This window comes from Ursus arctos, unplaced genomic scaffold (genome assembly GCF_023065955.2).
Source record: "Ursus arctos isolate Adak ecotype North America unplaced genomic scaffold, UrsArc2.0 scaffold_31, whole genome shotgun sequence".
Taxonomy (NCBI): domain Eukaryota; kingdom Metazoa; phylum Chordata; class Mammalia; order Carnivora; family Ursidae; genus Ursus; species Ursus arctos.
The window spans coordinates 18,178,901-18,200,284 of NW_026622997.1; the positions used below are offsets into that span (position 1 = coordinate 18,178,901).

General features: G+C 47.4%; 2 long non-coding RNA genes across 4 annotated transcripts; one reads left to right on the forward strand and one right to left on the reverse strand.

The window, feature by feature from the left end:
* Window positions 1–4,547: 4,547 nt before the first annotated feature.
* LOC113264484 (uncharacterized) lies at window positions 4,548–14,441 on the reverse strand. 3 transcript variants are annotated; one of them, XR_003319690.4, is made up of 4 exons: window positions 14,257–14,441; window positions 8,652–8,697; window positions 5,693–5,815; window positions 4,548–5,311 (listed from the first exon to the last, which is right to left on the reverse strand). It is a non-coding gene; the product is annotated as an uncharacterized LOC113264484 (long non-coding RNA). The 3 variants fall into 3 exon arrangements; XR_006410963.3 differs by having other exon boundaries at window positions 4,548–4,994; window positions 5,201–5,815; XR_006410959.3 differs by having other exon boundaries at window positions 4,548–5,815.
* Window positions 13,983–19,950, forward strand: LOC130542249 (uncharacterized). The gene is made up of 2 exons (XR_008956676.1): window positions 13,983–14,214; window positions 15,915–19,950. It is a non-coding gene; the product is annotated as an uncharacterized LOC130542249 (long non-coding RNA).
* The last annotated feature ends 1,434 nt before the right edge of the window (window positions 19,951–21,384 follow it).

Here is a 21,384-nt window from a genome sequence, read left to right on the forward strand (position 1 = left end):
TTTCAATGATTAATCTTTCTACCAGCCTTCCCCAGACGGATCTCTGGCCTTTTACCAGGGCAAATGTGCACTGTAAAAAAGGAAATAATAAGACATTTGATAACACTGAACTAACACTGATTCCAGGAGACCCAAAATGTCACTGTGGTCTACCAGTCAGAGTAGGGGTTTATGGAGGTCAGGTGATCAATGAAGTTTTAAGTCGGATCCGTCTCACAGTGGGCCCAGTATGTCCCTGAATCCATCCTGTGGTTATTTCCCCAGTTCCAAAATGCGTGCTTGGAATAGATGTACTCAACAGCTTGGTTCTTTGACCTATGGAGTGAGGGCTATCGTGGTGGAAAAGGCCAAGTTGAAAACATTAGAAATGCCTCTACCACAGAAAATAATAAACCCAAAGCAATACTGTGTTCCTGGGGGAATTACAGAGATTAGTCCCATCCTCAGGGACTTAAAAGATGCAGGTGTGGTGATTCCCAGCATATTCGGTTCACCTTGCCTATTGGACCTGAGCAGAAGACCGATGAGCCTTGAAAAATGACACTGGGTTATTGTAAGCTTGGAAGCTGATATCTAATGTGGTGCCATATCTTGAACAAATTAAGACCTTGCCTGGTACCTGGTGCACAGTTACTAATCTGGCAAATGGACTTTTTAAAAAATTATTGTGTTATGTTAATCACCATACAGTACATCATTAGTTTTTGATGTAGTGTTCATGATTCGTTGTTTGCGTATAACACCCAGTGCTCCATGCAATACGTACCCTCCTTCATACCCATCACTGGGCTAACCCATTCCCCCACCCCTGTCCCCTCTGAAACTCTTAGTTTGTTTCCCAGAGTCTGTGCGGAAGGAGCCAAGATGCCCTTCAACAGATGAATGGATAAAGAAGATGTGGTCCATATATACAATGGAATATGACTCAGCCATCAGGAACAATGAATACCTACCATTTGTATCGACACGGATGGAACTGGAAGGGATTATGCTAAGTGAAATAAGTCAAGCAGAGAAAGACAATTATCATATGGTTTCGCTCATATGTAGAACATAAGGAACAGCATGGAGGACATCAGGAGAAGGAAGGGAAAAATGAAGGGCGGGAAATCAGAGAGGGAGACAAACCATGAGAGACTAGGACTCCAAGAAGCAAATGGAATTTTTATCCACACGTGTCAATAAGGACTACCAGAACAGTTTGCTTTCAACTGACAAGGCCAGCAATACCCCTTCACTGTCCTGCCTCAGGGGTATATCAACTCTCTGGCTCTATACCATAACTTATTTCACAGGGGTCTTGGTTGCCTTTCCCTTCCACAAGATACCACACTTGTTCACTACACTCATGGCATCATGCTGACTGAACCTAGTGAGCAAGAAGCCGTAACCACTCTAGACGTATTGGTCAGATATTTGTGTGTCCGAAGTGAGAAATAAGTCTGACAAAAATCCTGGAAGTTTCTACCTCAGTGACATTTCTAGGGGTTCAGTCACGTGGGGCATGTTGCAACATCACTTCCAAGGTGAAGATTAAATTGTTGCCTCTGGTCTTTCCTATGACCAAGAAAGAGGCACAAGGCCTTGGTCTTCCTTGGAGTTTGGAGGCCACGTATTTTGCATTTGGGTGTGTTATTTTTACCTATTTACAAAGACCCCAAAAAGCCAGTAGCTTCGAGGAGGGCCCAGCACGGGAGAAGGCTCTGCAGCACGTCTGGATTGCTATGCAAGCTGCTCTGCCACTTGGAGCATATGATCCAGTGAATTCAATGGTGCTTGAAGTGTCAGCAGCAGATAAAAATGCTGTTTGGAGCTTTTGGCAGCCTCCTAGAAATGAATCACAGTGCAGACTCTTCGGATTTTAGAGCAAACAAAGCCCTTCCATCCTCTGCAGATAACTACTCTCCTTTTGAGGAAGAGCTCTTCACCTCTACCGGGCCTTAGTGGAGAGTGAACGAGTTACCACGTTACCTGAGTTGCCCATCATGAACCAGGCATTATCTGACCCACCAAAGCATGAACTTGGATGTGCACAGAAGCACTCTGTCATCAAATGGATATGTGATTAGGCCTGAGCAGCTCCTTAAGGCACAAGGAATTTACATGAAGAACTGGCAAAAAAATGCCTGTAGCCCCATCCCTGCTCCACTGCCTTTTATCTCCTAGCAGGAGAGAAGACGTGAGTCTGGTTTACAGATGGCTCTTCACGATAGGCAGGCATCACCAGAAAGTGGATGGCCGAAGCACTATAGACCCTGGCTGGGACATCCCTGGAGGGCAATGGTAAAGAGAAATCCTCCCAGTGGTCAGCATTTTGAACAGTGCACCTGGTTATTCACTTGCATGGAAAAGAAATGACCAAATGTGCAATTATATGATTATATACCAATCCATGGGCCGTGGCCAATAGCTTGGTTGGATGGTGAGGGACTTCGAAGGAACATGATAAAAAAATCGGTGATGAGAAAACTTGGAGAAGAGGTATGTGGATAGACCTCTCTGAATGGGCAAGAAACACGAAGATACTTGCATCTTACATAAATGCTTACCTAAGGGAGACCTCGGGGAGGAGGATTTTAACAGTCAAGCAGATAGGATATCCTGTTCTGTGGATAACAGTTGGCCTCTTTCTCCAGTTACCGTTGTCATCATCATCATGGGCTCATGAAGAAAGTAGTCATGATGGCAGGGATGGAGGTTCTCCCTGGGGTGCCTTTCACTTGCGAAGGCTTACCTGGCTACAGCCACTGCCGAGTGTCCAGTGTGCCAATAGCAGAGACCAACATGGAGTCTTCAATATGGCACAAGTACCTGCAGTGATCAGCCAGCTACCCCAGGGGCAGGCTGATTACATTGGACCAGTTCTGTGGTAGAAGGGGCAGTGTTTTGTTCTTATTGGAATAGACACTCAGGTACAGATTTGCCTTGTCTGCGGGCAGTGCCAAAACTACCATCCATGGATATACAGAATGCCTTATCCACTGTCATGATATTCCACATAGCATTGTCTCTGATCAAAGAAATCACTTCACAGCAAATGAAGTATGACAATGGGCCCATGCTCAGGTAATTCATTAGTCTTACCATGTCCTCCACCATCCTGTAGCCATTGGATTGACAGCATGGTGTAATGGCTTTTTGAAGACTCATTACCATGTAGCACCATGTAGATGGTAATACCTTGCAGGCCTGGGGCCAAGTTCTCCAGAAGGTTGTGTGTGCTCTGAATCAGTGTCTAATGTATGATGCTGTGTCTCCCAAAGCCAGGATTCACGGGTACAGGAATCGAAGAGTGGAATTGAAAGTGGCACCCCTCACTCTTATCCCTTGTGACCAGCTACCAACATTTTTGCTTCTTGTTCTCTTGGCCTTATGCTCTGTTGGCCTAAAGGTCCTAGATCCGAAGGGAGGAATGTTCCCACCAGAAGACATACAAAGATGCTATTAAACTGGAAGTGAGGAGTACTGCCTGGCCCATCTAGACACTTCATGCCTCTGAATCAAAATACAAAGAAGGGAATTACTGTGCTGCCTGGGGTGATTGATCTTGAGTACTAAGGGGAAATTGGACGGCGACTCCATGATGGAGATAAGGAAAAATATGGCTAGACTACAAGAAGTCCCTTATGGAATCTTTTAATATTATCATGCCCTGTGAGTAAGGTCAATGAAAAACTACAACAACCCAATCCAAGCAGGACTACTAATGGCCCATATTTGTGAACCATGGTTTCTCTCTACCAGGTAAAGAACCCCAACCAGCTGGAGGTACTTGTTAAAGGCCAAGGGAATACAGAATGGGTAGTGGAGGAAGGTAGATGCCAACTATGACCACATGACCAGTCACATAAACTAAAAGTAACGGACTCAGGAGACAGAAACCTGGATCCGTGAGGACATTTTTTAAGTGGGCAACTCAACCAGGTCTGCAGTCTGCCCTACCTCTGGACTTCTTACTAAGTGAAAGAAATAACCTTTTTGCTTAAGTTGAGATTCTCTTATACTTTAAGCCCAAATCGTACCAGCCCATACAGTGTGTGGGAGTATGCGATACTGTTGCTATTATGAGGACCCCAAACACCAGACCGTGAACTGATTCCAGAAGTAGAAGCAAAAGACAGCCTTATATTACCACAATCTCTCAAATACCTCTCTTCCCTTCCAGACTTCTGAAATTACTTTACTAGGGGACAAAAATTATTTTTCCACATTGAATCTCAACCTGCTGATAGACAAGAGAAAATACGAGTAGAAAAAAAAAAAAAAACTCAGGAAATGATCAGTCCAAAAATGAATAAAGCATACTGATTTCAACAAGAGGCATTTTGCACTACCAAATTAATTTTAAAAGATCCTGACACTCAAATGACTGGCCAGGTTGTGCGAGAATTTTTGAAAGCAAGAAAAATGTATCAACTTCTTTGATAAGTATCTTAGTTTGCTCAGGTTGCTATAAAAAATACCATTAGACTGACTGAAGCAATAGGCATTTATTCCTCACAGTTCTGGAGGCTGAAAGTCCAAGATCAAAGTGCTGACAGATTCGGTTTCTTTTTTTTTTTTTTTTTAAGATTTTATTTATTTATTTGACAGAGATAGAGACAGCCAGCGAGAGAGGGAACACAAGCAGGGGGAGTGGGAGAGGAAGAAGCAGGCTCATAGTGGAGGAGCCTGATGTGGGGCTCGATCCCATAACGCCGGGATCACACCCTGAGCCGAAGGCACACGCTTAACCACTGTGCCACCCAGGCGCCCCCAGATTCAGTTTCTGGTGAAAGCTCTCTTCCTGGCTTATAGATGGCCACTGTCTTGCTGTGTCCTCACATGGCTTTTCCTGGATCAGGCACATGAAGGGAGTGAGAGTTCTCTGTCCTCCTCTTCTTCCAAAGCATGAATCCCATCATAAGGAATTCCCTCATGACCCCGTCTAAACCTGATTACTTCTTAAAGTCTCCACCTCTAACCACCACCAGAGTGGGGATTAAGGGTCGGACCTCGGAAAGGAACGGGGTACACAAACATTCAGTTCATAACAATATGCAATGCTAAATATTTGTTTCGAAAACCGTGCACACACTCATACTTTTGTCAATGTCCTTCAGTGACCACCAGACACACGACACACCTATAATTGACCACGCTGGGTTTAATGCCCATGGGGAACCATGGGAAACCTCTGTAAGTCTTAGACAGGACTTACGATAAGATTTGGGCTTGTGTCCGGTGTTTTGGGAGAGATTTTAGAGAAGTGGAGCCTTCCTCTGGACTGGATGCCGTCAGGAAATGAAGGTCATTCAAGAATGAATCTTATCTAGAAGGAGGAAAGGGTGGGTGAGACTAACGCTCAAATTTGGAAAGAGGCAGCGGTCACTCATATTAACCAAAATAGACAGATGTTTGGTTATTTCTGTGGTTTGGACAATGTTCATGTTTTATCTGGGTCAAGACACGGTTCTGGAGTGTGATCTTGTTTTTGTCCTGACCCATGATGGCCTCGTGGTGGCCTGGTTTAATGTTTTCTGTGAAACTGTTTCTGTTCCACAGAGAACTGTAAATACAGGGCCAGCTCCTGGCTGACAACGGCTGCTTTCTCCTTTTCTTGCCTTTCAGCCCAAACACAGTGTGTATCAGTCAGCTTGTGCTGCCAGAACAAAGTACCACAGACTGGGGGGTTTAAACCACAGGCACGGACTTCTCACTGTTCTGGAGGCTGGGAGTTCATGATGAAGGTCCCAGCAGGATTGGTTTTTGTGAGACTTCTTTCCTTGGTCTGCAGGTAGCCACATTCTAGCTGTGTCCTTCCATGGCCTTTCTTCTGTGCAGAGAGAGAGAGAGAGAGAGAGACCTCCAGTATGTCTTCCTCTTCTTATAAGGTCATGGGTCTAATCAAATTAGGTTTCACCCTTACGGTTTTATTTAAGTTTAACCACCTCCTTAAAGGCCCTATCTCCCAATACAGTCACAGTTGAGGTTAGGGCTTTAACTTACAAATTGTGGCGGGGGGCGGGGAACATAATTCAGTTCATAGTACTGGGCATCAGAGTCCAAGATTCTAGAAAGATCTTTCACAGAAGGTAAAAGTAATGGACATGTTGATGGTGGTACTACTTTTTCCAGGAGAACTTAGGAATGGCAAGTATCTAACAAAGCAGGGTAGAAAAGGCACGTGATGGCTCAGAGGACAAAAGGGCCCGGGGCTGGCTCAGATGGCATTAGGGTGGCAGGTTAATTGGTAACTGTTTTTAATTATTAATTTTTTCATGTTTCTATAATATTGTTTTTGTGGCAATTAAAATACAAATACCTATGGGAAAATTGATAAATAGATTTAAACTTTTTCACCCCTTGGAGTAAGTGAAAGCTAGCGGGTGCTCGTCCGTGTGCTTTGCTGTGCCTATGGGTGAGACAATCAGAAGGGGAGAGCAGCGAAAGGGTGAGGTGGGGAGGGGGCCCCTGGAGCAGGGGGCTTAGCATAAGACCAGGAAGGGCAGCCAGAGAAAACCTGGAAAATCGACCTCTTACCTGATTTGTCCATCATCCATCAAGCTGCATCATCAGCCCATAATTACCCAATTATGTAACCCCCACCCCCACCCCCACTGCCAACCCCCACCCCGAGCAGATGGCAAGGAAGAACAACTGAAAGAATAATCTCTAGGAGCACCTGGGTGGCTCAGTCGCTTAAGCATTTGACTCTTGGTTTCTGCTCAGGTCATGATACCAGGATCGTGAGATTGAGCCCCACATGGGGCTCTGTGATCAACAGGGAGTCTGCTTGGGATTCTCTGCCTCTCCCTCTGCCCCTCCCCTCGCTCATGCATGCTCTCTTTAAAATAAATAAATAAATAGAATCTCAAAAAAAGAAAAAAAGAAAAGAAAGAATAATCTTCAACCACAACCCCCACCCTCCCCTCAGCTAAAACTCTCGCTCCATCAAAACACCATTATAACATCATTTTAGGTATAAGGTGATAAATGAAAGCTTTTTTGCCCACTTTTGTTGTTCTTGTTGAGTTTTTTACCGAAAAGAACTGCCCCCAACATAAGAAACAGTTTGGATAGAGACATTCACTTAGGTGGTAGATCTTGAGAAAGTATTCGGGAGCCCTAAACATATGGCCCTGACTTAGTGTGGGGGACAGATCATTACAGGAGACAACACACCGTGACCTTCACGCTCAAAGAGGAGTCCAAGCTACAATCTGAGCCAAATCTGTTTTCTGGATAAATCTGCTCCAAACTCTTGTAACAACTGATTTCCACTCACCTTAATGGTATGCCCCAGTGCCTCCCCACTAGCGCACCACGCCCCACACCCCTCTTCTACTCGTTGTCCCCTGGAGGCTAGAAGAGTCCATTTGGAAGTGAAATGGCACTTGGGAAAAGCTTTTTGTTTCATACAGGGAAAACCTCATCATGCATTTCCGTCTCTTGGCAGAAGGCAAGACTTCTGTCACGAGGGCAGCCTGGAATGCTTTCCCCAATTTGTAGCTGACCTTCTAGAATGGATCTCTCTTCTTGATCTGATTTGGCCACCCCCATCCCACCTGCCCCGTGCATTTGCTCTGCTTAAACCTTTCAGCACATTTGTTAACTTGAGTGACATTGAAAAAAATCGCCACCCGGTTAACACGGAGTCATGCAATCCCGGGGATGTGTATCATTCATTTAATTGGGATGGCTTGGTTGCCTCCCAGATGTTCCCTTTCAGCAGATACCATTGTGTTTTAAAACTTTGGATAATTATAGCTCTGTAAAGCTAGAGTACAAGATCTGTTGGCTCCAGCCAGCTCCGGGCTCCTTATGTAATAGCTTCATTGTTTGGTAATCGCCCTATTCACAGAGCGAAGGGATCCGTGTCAGCCAAGACATCTATTCAAAGCACTTCCCCTGCGCTGCATAAACAGTAGCGGAAGACGTCTACCAAGGGAACCAAAACACTCACGAGAGACTTGGCCCCAAGTATGACCAGAGCTGCTTTTCCCTTCTCACAGGGAGCTGTGCTGCAGAAATGTCTTCACCTTTTCTTTAGCGACACATATGCCTCCGGGCAGAGGCTTCCCCGTGGCGGGAAAGCCCTGCTAATTGTGGGGAGCCCCGAACGGGTGGGGTGTGTCCGTGTGGGTGGTGCAGGTGGGAATGCCCTGCGGCCCAGAAATCAGATGGAAGGGCTGGGAGGAGACGCAGAGCACCGGGGGTGGTCCGGGGAGGTGGTCCGCACAGGCTATCCCCGAGGAAGAGAAAAAGGAGCGAGAACTGTCCCTAAGCTGTTTCTTGGAAAAATTCAGAATGACCTCTGGGAAAGTGGGGGAGTCACCAGGGATGGCACAGTGCAGAAAGAGGCAGAAAGTTCTTCGATTCTGTGGGAGGTCTTCACCAGGGCGTATATACCCTGAGGGATGCCAGTGAATGTCCAGCCCAGTTTCCTTGGCTCATCTTTCACACCTGCTGATGCAGGAAGAAATGCACCCCAAAAAGCCCTCCCTTCCGTGCTGGTGTTTCTGAGATTGCCTGGGAAGTCTTCTTGGAGGGTAATGAACCTGAGCCACACGTAGCTGGTTTCCTCTAAAATCCACAGCCCGGAGCTGCCCTCAGCCAGCCGCTCCTCCCTCCCCAGCCCACCCCCACCTAGCCTGATGCCACTCTCCTACCTTCTCCTCGGCTGTCCTCTGAGTTCTGATCCTGCAAGCCAGGGTCCTGGGAGGGGGCAGAGGACAGTGAGAGAAAAAACAGGGAGATTTTAAAAGTAGTGATGCAGGCCCCCATCTAAGGCTAATTCTATGTGGTGTCGAAAGGCATTAAAGGCATCATGGTTTGGGCATAAAGATTACTTTAAAATGAAAATATTTGAAATCTTATCTGAACTTCCCTTATCTGACTATGCCAGAGCCTTTCGAAAAATACAGCTGCCACTCCCCCGCCCCCCGCCCTCCAAGGGGGTTTCCTGTGAATTCCAGGAAGAAGACAGACGGCCCATTCCCATTAGCATCAAGAAAAACCCTGCAGAACCTTCCATCCTTTCCTGTTGAAGCCCTAAGACGCCCACAACACACACACATACACATTTTTATTAAATTGGTATATAAACCTTTACCTCTAAGTATTCGATTCGGTGAGTTACTCATTACTGAAAACTCCCACATGCGCAGTAAATAAACCGTGTCTTTTCTCCTGTTCCTCTGTCTATTGTCAGTTCCTTTGCAAGGCCTGGCCATTTAAACCCAAGTGGGTAGAGGAATAGTTTTCTCCCAGCTGTTTATATATACAAATGTATATATACATACACACACATCCATATATATGTACACAAATTTATATATACAAATAAACGGTTTATAAACGTGTTTATACAACTTTATATGTGTATGTTTACATGTCTGCACACACACACAGAGTTATATATTTTGATAACCGACAGTAGCTGCAGGCCCTCTGACAATACTGAGATCGGAAAATCCTCTGGCTACTGGTCCCACAATGCCCCTTCGTCACCCCACCTGACACGCACAGTGGCACACACACCCCGTGAAGTGGGTCTCCTCCCATGGGAGTCTGTTTCTGCAGGGCAGGCACCAGCTGTGGCCTGCGTGCCCTGCCAGGCACTCGGGGCTCCAACCACAGCTGAGGTCCTTGGCCCTCAGGACACCAGAGCCACTGAGCCTCCTATTGTGGACGGATGAAGTGTGTGTGTGTGTGTGTGTGTGTGTGTGTGTGTGTGTGTGTGTTGGGGGGTGGTCCTCTCTCTCTTCTCTGTGTGATTTTCCGTTGGAGACTTTTTAAAAAAACATTCAGGCTTATCCTCTACTGTTTTATAAGGCCTTAATGGAACACGGTGGAGTCTTCTCTTTAAAACCCGCCTTCGTCCCCTGGGTTTATACCTGTGTGTGATGTGGCCTGGCGAGGACCCACCAGCTCCGGCGGGGACACAGTCTGAGGTCCTCCGCGCTGTTTCCCCAGCACTTAGACCCTGCCTGGCGCTTGGCCCAGCCCCACAGCCTCGGATCCATAATTCTAAACTCCAAAAGGCTTTGAAAACAGATTTTTATAACCGCTTTGGTGGCCAAAGGGGAAGTGAAGTGATATAAAGCGCCATTTATCCCACTTAGTGTGAATATTCATATATTTTGCTGATACAGGACGGTGGAAACATTAACATCTTTGATTCACAGAGTGCCACTTCAAACCCCTTGGGATGTTACATCGTATTTGGTGTATGCACCCTCTTTTCTTTTAAACCCTGCAGCACTGAATTCTGAAACCCGTCTGACCTCAGGGGCTTTGGATCTGTGCTGGTGGCTTAGGCATGTTTCAATAACTAAGAGCTGAATGAGTCTGAAGGGCTCCTTCCTCCCACACCCGGGCTTTGTTATGGGTCCAGTTCTCAGCTCTTGGCTCCTTCCTCTGCGGGAGGGACCACCCTCCAGGCTCGTGCAAACAGGTTTCGCTAGGTCTCCTCGGGTTCAATAGGACCAGTGGGCAATGATCCATGGTTGGACCAAAGCTGGGCCCTGAGCGCACGTGGCAGTTTCATAAGGAAACAATCATTCTTAGCACCATAGTAAGAAAGAGACAAGTAGATACCATATTTTTAGATCTGAGCAGATATTCAGGTCTGGTCAGTTAGCAAGGAAAAAAAAAAAAAAGAACAAAAACAGGCGTTTAATCTTGCTAGTGGTCACAAACACCTGAACGTGGACATTGATTGACCCTCTAGCCATACCGGATCGTCTTTGGATGGGTGTTCTAGAATCCTTTTTGTTATTATTTTAATCCTCCTCCTTTTCCCCTTCTCTGTTACCTGAGGTCTCGGCCCTATTCCTGTGTCCCAAGTGGGCTTATTGGAGTCATCAAGGCTTTTTCAAGGTCCCAACCTACTCTGTATTTGCATGTAGGATTTCTACACCTTCAAAAAGGCCCCCAAATCGATGAAGTCAGGGCCCCACGAAACAATAATGCTCTTCTGGGAGCTGATGGCCATTCCTGGCCCCAACTGGGCCGCACTCTTGTGTTTCCCTTTTTTCATGGTGGGACGTCTACACGGCCAACCTTCCTCATGTGAATCATGATGGCTTCTCACTACATAACCTGAGTATTTCATGCTAACATAACTCCTTCCCATACAGGAGTCAGAGGCCTGAGATAATAAGGGACTCAAAGGGAAAGTCCGTACAGGGCTGAGTTGGGCTTTTGTTTGCCTTCATTTGCAAAAGAGAAAGGTGATGCTTAAAAGGCTTGGTGAGTCATTTATCTAAGATCAGGTGGCTGGTCAGAGAGCCAGTCAGAATTCGAACCCAGGTCCTACACTCCCAAACCAGTGCCTCTTACACTGTTCCGTATTCCTAATTCATGAGAGGCATTCACTGGAAGAAATAAATTGGGTTTTACTTTTATTTTTTTTTAAGCGATCTTCACACCCAGTGTGGGGCTTGAACTTACAACCTGGAGATCAAGAGTTGCAAGCTCTACGGACTGAGCCAGCCAGGTGCCCCCTGGGTTTTCAGGGCTAGTTCATGTAAGAAGCACCTGGGTCTTGTTGACGAACCTGGACCTAATGTTGCCAGCATTTTCAACAAGGACCAAGATCACTTTTGAGGTTGCATTTTTTTTCTCCTTTCACTTTTTTTTTTTTTTTTTACACGAATGGGTGTTTCGGTAGGAGTGTGATCTCTGTATGTGAGATACTAATACACTTAAGCCATTTAATAATTTGGGGCTTCATTTTTGGTTAAACTGGTGTTGAATCAATTTTTTAATCAGAGTGCGGCTACCTCCTGCCCATGTTGATACTCGTGCTGTAGAGACAGGGTGGGCAAGCCAGAGGGGCCGGAGTCATGGGGGCTGTGGGGTAGGACCACCTCATCACCCCTACCTGACATAGGAGTGTCCAACAAGGTGGGCTTCCAGATGATAATCCCGTGGGGAGAACATGCAGACGTGACAAGAGATGGCACTATTCCTTTGCTAGGACTGCTGTGGCCAAGTACCACAAATGGGTGACTTAACAGAAATGTCTTGTCTCGGTGTTCTGGAGGTTAGAAGTCTGCAACCAATGCGTCGGCAGGGCCATGCTTCCTCTGATGGCTCCAGAGAAGAATCCGTCCCATGCCTATCTCCTAGCTTCTGGTAGTTCCTTGGCTCATGGCAGCATGCCCCAATCTTCTCAAGGTCCTCCCTTATGTGTGTCTGTCCAAAGGAGCCCTTTTTATAAGAACCGAAGTCATATTGGATTAGGGGACCGCTTTATTCCAGCATGGATTCATCTCAACTCATTGTATCTGCAAAGACCTTATTTCCAAATAGTCACATTCTGGGGCTTCAAAACAGAAATGTGGTGGGGGGGGGCCACATTTCAACCCATAACAGTCCACCCTCTCGCCCCTCCCCCCAAATTAATGTCTTTCTCACATGCAAAATACATTCACCCCATCCCAGCAGCCCCCAAAGTCTTAAGCTATTCCAGCAGCAACTCTAAGTCCTAGAACTCATCTAAATGAGCTAAGGGTGAGACTCAGAGTATGACTCGCTCTGGGGCAAAATTGTTTTCCATGTGTGAACCTGTAAAAGCAGGCAAGTTGTCTGCTTCCAAAATACAAAGGTGGAGCGAGCCAAGGCTAGACATTCCCATTCCAAAAGCAAAAACCTGGAAGGAAAAAACAACAAAAAGGTGTTATGGGTCCCAAGGAAGTTTAACACCTAGCAGAGTAAGTTCCATTAGATTTTAAAGCTTGAGAATAACCCATTTTGGCTCCATGCTCTGTCCCCTGAGCCCGTCCGCCTGATGGAGGATAATCTCCTTCATTTAGAGTCTACTGATTTAAATGGCAATCTCGTCTAAAAGATACCTCCACAGCGATGTCTGGACTGGTATTGGACCAAAAACCAGGGCACCATAGCCTAACCAAGTTGACAAATAACATTAGTTGCAGATTATTTTTGAGTGAATACTACAATGTGTCCAAGATAGGGAAAGCCAGGAAATGGTAATCAGAAGAGAAAGTGGAGAAATCTTGGCTTTTTGTCCTGAGCAATGTACCAGTGGGGCAGGACTCCGAGGGGTCATCAATTAACCATTGTGTAAAGAGTAGTTTTAATCTGTCCCAGTGGTTTGGACCAGGGGAATGGGCAGAAAGAACACCGTGTTTTCAGCCATCAGGAAGCAAGGGAATTTGCCCTGGCATAAAGGGTGGGAAAGGGGGTGACTAGAAAGTCAGCGTGGGGTGGTATAAGGTGGGGCACTAAGGAGAACTGGCTAAGGGGCTGGGTATACTGGCAGCCCCCCCATTCATATGTGGGGCCCTAACCTCCACTCTGATGGTGGAACCTTTGGGAGATAATTAGGCTTAGATGAGGTTGTGTGATGGGATTAGTGCGCCTGTAAGAAGAGGAAGAGACGGCAGATCTTCCTCTCTCCCCGCTGTGAGCAAGAAGGCAGCCTGGAACTGAATCTCACCAAGAGACGAATCTGCCAGCCCCTTCAGATTGAACTTCCAGCCTCCAGAACTCTTAAGACATAAACACCTGTCGTTTAAGCCCCCTAGCCTGTGGTCTTGTGTTTTAGCGGCCCTAGCAAAGTATGATACAGAGGAAGCCACTGGCAGCCTCCTGAACGTGTCTCACCGGGACAATATTCTATCGTATTGTATTGGCCTGCTTCTCTCTGTCCCTACAAGTCTTCAGGTTCCACAGCTGGTCTTTTGAGAGGATGCCTCCTCTTTTGAGAGGATGCCCCGGAGACCCGGGGCCGAGCAGGTGCTCGCACAAGAGTTGTTGAATGAGAAGGTCACTGGACTGCACCCAGCTTCCTCAAGCTCAGCGGCGACAACAAAATAACACAGTGGGGGGGGGGAGCAACTTAGATCGTGGGGTACAGTGACCCTTATCTCGAAGCTGCATTCGTCAAGCAAGCACGCCGTTCTTACCTAGATTGTGTGGTTGTCTGACTCAGCTCCGGGAAGGCAGACAGCTGAGAAGAGGGCGGTGTTGAGACACCCCCAGCCACCCCTTGGCGGCTACACGAGCCTGGTGGTTGTCTGAGCCAATGCTAAGATAAAGGACTTTTAAGGGGACTAGCCTGCAAATGCCTTTCTGTTCTCAGTCTGTAACCAGAGATCTTAATCTCTACGCAAAGTAGATGTTTGCCTCTAGACATTCTTTATTCTAAAGGGCATGGAGGGGGAAGGAGGGAAGGAGCACCTTTTGAGGAGGAGAGAGAAGGTAAGTAAGACCTTATGCTCCTAAAGAGAAATGCCTTCCTACCGGGTGCGGGGAGCAGCGAGTCACCCGTTTAAATCCTCCTTGGAACCTTCTGGGTGTCCGTCTGTCTGGGGCCCATCTTGTTTCTGCGCAGGAGAGAGGGAGCCGAAGCGGGCAGCTGGGGTTTATGATGATATCTTCATGTCAGCCTGTTCGGCACCCACACACTACCCCAAACATATGACATGTGATAGTTCATTCCCTTGGATTGCTAACTTGCGATCTCCGTCGCTCAGGGGCCCCCTTCCTCTGAATGAGGCTTGAGAGAGAACCAGAAGGCGATCTGCGCCTCTAGCTTCCCACTGAGGACGAGGCAGCTCCAAACTGGGATTACTGATTTCCATTTCAAAACTGTGTTCAATTTAGTTGATTTAAACGACTTGACTTTCCTCTGTGAAATGACTGTGGCATGTGAGCTCAGCCAGTCGCTTTTTGAAAGGCATCAACACGCTCCCTGCAGGGACCCAGGGAGCTCCGCCACCCATTGTTTATCTAAAAACAGCGTTTTATTATTGTCGCTCAATTAGTCCAGACAGCAGACACAAATGACTTTCAACGGCAACATCCCAACGCTGCGTGTCACTCATAAAACGCCAAAGACGCTCTAATAGCTGGCTAATAAAACCAAAATGTGCCTGTATCGATTCCGCGATTATTCAAATCCTCACCCTTTCGTCGGAAATCTCTTCTTAATCTAATTACGTACAATTGTTTCACTTTCGTAAAAGAACATTAACCCCAGCAATCCACAATTCTGTTCTCAATTTATGAGCAAGCAAACCAAGTTTCTTCCGAATGTAAACTTTGGAGAGGAGTTGATTTTCTATAAACAAGCTAACATATTTGTTCCCCTCAAGGTCGAAATATTATTGCCTGTAGGGTTTTTTCCGACAAACTTTTTTTCCCTAAAAATTGCGATCTGTCATTTCGCAGACACTCACGAAAAGCCACTCCTAATCTCTTGCAGAAGATAAGTTTCTCCCTGTTTATACTAACCGCTGTGAAAATGCTATTATACGCAACTGTTTCATCTGTTTTGCAAACATATGCTTTCACACACACACACACACACACACACACACGCACACACACACACACACACGCTCAGCTCACGGCAGAGAGAGTTGCCTGAAATGGGAAAAGTCCTTTGCAAAGGACAGAAACGAGATGCAGCGAGCCTCCCAGCATTTCCCATTTTTCAAATCCGCCTTGGAAGCCTGGGTGACTGATATTCAGAAATCACAGGCGAGCACCACGCTCTTGAGTGGAAAGATGCCTAATCTCTGATTCATGCCTGTGATTTACACCTGGAGAAGTTGGGGGCCCGAGAGGTGGAGATTTAAGGTAAAGCAAAGCAAAGGAGTGGAGCCCAGGTGTTCAGTCACACGCCTGGACTGCTGTGTGATTGCAGCACAGAATCCGAGAATTTGGGTGGTAAGGACCCCTCCTCTTTGTGGGGCCCATGAGGGTCTGCTGTATTTCAGGTGTTCTTGCTTAGCTGTATAAAAGCCCACTTCCCCGAGACAATCCGTCCCCCACCCCACACATGCATGCACGCCCACTTGGCTCATATAACATTTCTAAAGTTTTCACTTGAGTTTAAGGTTGGAAAACATCCAGGCCAAACATGAAATCTCAAATCTGACACTCTCTTCCCTCAGGGCTGCTGCCAAACGCCCTCTGGTTTCAGTCCTAGATGAGGAACCAACATGACCTCATGGCTGGAAACTCCATCCTTGGGCAGGCCTGGTCTCGCCCGCTCTCTGCTCTCTCCGCTGGTGAGAAGGAGAGGGTGATGTTGGCATGGCGAGAAGAATTCCTCTTTTACCCGTGGGCAGAGAAATGACCCTGTCTGGGGCTGAAGGCTAAAGAAGGAACCTCCCCAACATGTCTAAAGGCGGAGACCGGAGGCTGAGAATGGCGGAGTTGGGGGCTCAGAGCTCTGCCCGCCTGAGCAGAACTTCTTGTTTGGTTGGTTGGACTGAGCGTCCGCTGTTTCTTCAGAAGAATTGGAAGCATTAGGTCATCGCCAAAGCAGCGCTTGGGTGTCAAGCCATCTTAACTTGGGTGCCCAGCAAAATGCCTCTGCCACTTGACTGGCTCTGAGCCACGTGACTCTGGGTGCATGTCTTCCTGCCCTCAGTCTCTGCGTCTTTATCCCGCACATTTTCCTAATCATTCCTTTCCTTGCCTCCCTGAGGGTGTGCACCACTCTTTGAAAAGCACACAATGTCCTCCCGATGCAAATCCTTATTTGCCCCGATCTCTTCCTTTCATGGAATGATGACAAGTTCCAAGGAGACGTAAGAGACGTCTGATGTCTGATCAGTGAGTTAGAAAGACTACCTTGGCAGGAACACCCAGCATTAGTTGATTAGACATATGCTACTGCTCACGGGTCATCTGCTGTGCGTACGCCTTTAAGAGAAAATACATTTTTCATCAGGCCACATTCTCTCGGAGTGCTGTCAGTTGGTCAGTTTCTTTCCCACCTCCGCCTGCCCACATGGGGGGGAATACCGTCTCCCTCACTCAACGAGCTGCCTGGCGGAGGGATGGGCTTCCTTGGTTTCCACCGGCTAATATTGCAACGGCATTGCACGCTCTGGCTGCTGGAACTTTCCTCAGGAAGCCACACGAGTGACCCTCAAACTGCGAGGGCTTTCTGGTGGTATTCACCCTGAAGTTTTAAGCCCTCACCCGTCTCCTTGGCTCTGGTCTCTCTTGCCTCCCGAAACCACAAAGCAGTTAGAGATCCTAATCTCTCAACCCAAAGTCACTCAGCACGGACGATCAGATGTCACCTGAGGTCACAGCGGCCCGCCCGCGGTGGAAAGTTCCAACCCGGGTTGCAGCTGCTTTTACGATCTGCCAGTTGACTCGCAGAGAGAGCCCAGAAACCCAACAGGAAGGTGGTTTTCTGAGGCATGTTAAAAATATATTTATGTTTGTTTATATATGAGTGATTATTTTTAGTTCGAGGAAGAGGCTTGACAAGGATCGAGAGGCTCCACGGTGGCCTGGCGTAACCAGCAGGATTTGCACCTGCACAAAACCAGTCGTTGGGTGCTCTGCTTCTGGGCTGTTGCCTCCTATTTTTCTCCCTGCCGGTCTCCCAGTGCTGCAGGAAGAGGGGAAACTGGTCCCAGACCAGGCTTTCCATCTTATTTCTCTGTTCCCCTCCAGGCTGGCCCGGCACCGCTAAGCATGGCTCACTCAAGAGGCCAACAGCTGAGCTTCAGGCTTCAAGAAGCACTTTCTTGCTTCTGCGGAACAAGAGCCATGCCTTCAGAGCTCTGCCCGCGGTGCTGTGCTCGGTCGTTATAAAGACTGGGAGCTCCAGTCACTCCTTTGAGTCACAGGAGCAGGCTGGCTGAACATCTATAATCCGGATGGTTCCTACATTGTGGTAGGAACTCCAGACTGAGGGATGCCCAAGGTTTTTAGCAAGATGTGCTGATCCTTCGGTGTCTGGCCTTATGCCTTCCTTTCAGATGTGGCACATAGAAGAGAACTTAGAGCTGTATGTTGTTCTCCAGCTAATGCAACAGCCCTCCCCCAGCCACCGCCTCGCCTCCGTGCAGTCAAGGGGGAGGAGCGGAGCATGGGAACCAAAACAAGTTCAGGGAAGATGAAGGGCATAACCCCAGAGGACCAGTGGTTGACAGTAATTCTGGAATCAACGACAGCATCTGGGGCACTCAAGGATCAACAGTGACCATCTAGATCCTTCTTTACCTGGGCCGCCATGGATTGCTTCAGCAGAGTTTCTCTTATGGATAATCGTACCTGCTCTGGATAACCCTGACCTCAAGGGATGTCCTGTCAGCCTAGGGCTTTCGAGTCCAGACGAGGGACGGCAATGTAGTCAGCACTCTGTCCGTGTTCCTGGGGAGCCCTTGATCATTTTCATGCACACCCCCCTCAGGTGTGTCAAGCAGCACCTGCGTCTCTGCTGGAAGGTTACCCTCAGGGTCCTGAAACTACCTTGCCTGCTTATAGAAGAAGCAATGATGAGAACTTGCAGCTTTCCAGGGATGTCATCCCTTAACTAGTGAATGACAGACGGGAGGGGGTGTTAATGCTTCAGCTTCCCTGGCCTCTGATCAGGACCACAGCGCGGGCCACAGGAACACTCTGGAGAGAGCGTCAGTCACCCCTCACCACTTCCCTCCCTGGGGCTTTCCATGATGTTGCACCTTTACCCGACATCCTTCCTTTCTTTGGTCATTTCTCAAACCGCCTGCTGGTTTTTCCTGGGAACATTCCTTGAATGTCTCCCTCGTGTCTGCTTCTGGGAAATCTAGCCCAAGACACAAAGGAAGGCACAAGAGGCAATGTTTGCTCTGAGACCCCAGCTCAACAACACAGCTCCCCCTCAGCTCAGATGGTTTCTTGTCCTCTTAAAGTTTGGCCTTCCCAGGCTGTCTCATTAAGAGGCTTGGAGTGAAGGACTATCATCCTGTTGCACTAGCATAATGGGCCACTGTTTTCCCACTCCACAGAATCTTCTGGAAGATCTCAACTCAAAGTCAGCACCAGAGCCCCAGGGGAAATTCTGCTTCCTCAGTCTTAATTCAAAGAAACATGGGCCCTGGCCAAAGCTTCCAACCACACAGCCACCTTGTGTTTTCTGCTCCCTCCAGTGCAGCAAGAAATCAAAGCCAATGGGGGCCTTATATGGCATTCGCCAACTCTGGAAAACTTTTCAAAAATACTTTTAGTTCCTTTCTTATTGTCTCCCTAGAGTCCAATAATTCCTGGAAGGAGAACTGTGGATTCATTGACACTTGGGAAGTCCAGCTGAAAATCAATCCTGTAGCTCAAGAAAGCTGTATGGAAAAGCCCATGGCTTCCCCACTGGGAGCTGTCAGCTCTGTCCTCCCTCCCAACCCTGCGAGCCTTGGAATTAACTCTTCCCATTCCACGGAGCAGGCAGTGGACGACCAGGCACAGGGAGGGCAGCAAATGGTGCACATTAGAACCACAGTTCCTCCATCTTGTCCTTCCTGCCTTTCATAAAAACTCCAAGCATGCCTCATGTAGGAGAATCATCAACATTTGTTTCAGCCTGATGTGCACGCCAGGAAACTCCCTCCAGATCTCTAAGCAGAGTTTGGGTTTGCAGTGATCACTGTGGCTCTGGGCACAACCCTGAAAAAATTCTGAAGATACAAGCTTGGCCCGGAAGCCTACAGGCAAATACTCAGAAGTCCTATGGGTTACTCCATCTCAGTACATACTACTTATATCAGGACTTGTGGGGGGCACAAGAAACAGGAAGAAGGGTGTCAAGAAAGCTCTCCAAGTCCCAGTTCTTATACTTGGTTTCAGCTGGCAAGGCCTGAGAGCCTCCTAAGGGTGGACTGGGGCATGACTACCCATGCAGAGCTCTAGTCCTAGGGAGGCTGCTGCTTGGATCTGTCAAGGGAAGGAGAAGCTACAAGGGAAGGAGAGAGGTAGAGTGAGGGAGAGGAGGGCCTTGAACAGCAATAAAATTTGCCTTGTGTTTGTAGTAAATCATTGAGGTTGCGCCAGGTGTGCCCTTCAGGGCCTGGCCTCTCTGTTCAACCCACAGCTCTGAGGAAGGCCCAGGGAGTCACAGCCACAGTCAGCAGAAGTGTTTATGGCAGCAATGTCCACAATAGCTAAACTATGGAAAGGGCCCAGATGCCCATTGACAGATGAATAAATAAAGAAGAGGTGGTGTAGATTTATAATGGAATATTACTGAGCCATCAAAAAGAATGAAAGCTTGCCATTTGTAATAACATGGATGGAACGGGAGGGAATTGTGCTAAGTGAAATAAGTCAGAGAAAGACAAATACCATATGATTTCCCTCATATGTAGAATTTAAGAAACAAAGTAGATGAACATAAGGGAAGAAAAGGAAAAATAAAATAAGATAAAAACACAGAGGGAGGCAAACCATAAGAGACTCTTAACTCTAGGGAACAAACCGGGGGTTGCTGGAGGGAAGGTGGGTGGGTGGATGGGGTAACTGGGCGATGGGCATTAAGGAGGGTACATGATATGATGAACACTGGGTGTTATATGCAACTGATGAATCACTAAATTCTACCCCTGAGACTAATAATACACTATATGGTAACTAAATTGAATTTAAATTAAAAAAAAAAAAAAGGAAGTGTTTGGGCTGGAGGAGAGATGGTCTTGAATTCCAACCTCAGCAAAACCCTTGAGGACACCACCAGCCCAGGTGTGGCAAACAAGTGTGTGTGTTTTTTTTTCTTTTTCCTTTCTTGCCAATCAGAGTGAATGAATTCTAAGCCTGCTATGGTGTTTTAATTATTTTTTGATTAAAAAAATAAAAAGGAAGGGAGTTAAAATTAAAGCCTGCTATGTAAAAGCAAAGCAGTTTCTGGAAGGTCATGAGCCGCTGCTGGCAAGTGTGTCTGGGAGTTAGGAACAATGTACTCCCTGTTTGGGGCAGCGAACCAGCAAAGCAAATCCAGGCCAGAGAGGGTGTCTTGGCCCAGCTCAGGGTTGGGTTTGGTTCTGGAGTCACAGGAGCCTCTCTGAAACCGATAGAAGGGGCGAGAGCATGTTCTCCGGTCTTGATGTCCCAGTGCTCCCATGTGGAGTGCGACTCCCAAGGAGAGGAAGGATGGATGGGGAAGAAGATGACGGAGCTCTCATTTCTCTGTCACCTAGCACAGTGCTTGGCATGCCATAGGTGCTCAATGTGTGCTTGCCAATGTTATGGAAGCTGATCAAAGACGTCCTGCTCGCTGAGGAGGTGAAAACAAGATCAAGGGGGATTCACTACATGGAGAAAAAGAGACAGGGACCTTGTTTATTTCTCTCTTTCAAACTAAAAAGTAGATACACCATCAAGATTTGCGAGAAAGAGCATGAAAGGAGAGTTGCTTGAAGCAAGGAGCCCATGCTTTCTGCCCCCACTTTAGAAACAAGAGACCAGGGGCGCCTGGGTGGCTCAGCTGGTTCAGTGGCTGCCTTTGGCTCAGGTCGTGATCTCAGCCGTGGATCGAGCCCCATGTCGGTCTCTCTGCTCAGTGGGGAGTCTGCTTCTCCCTCTTCCTATGCCCTTCCCCTCTCTCATGCTCTCTCTCTCAAATAAATAAATAAATAATCTAAAAAAAAGAAG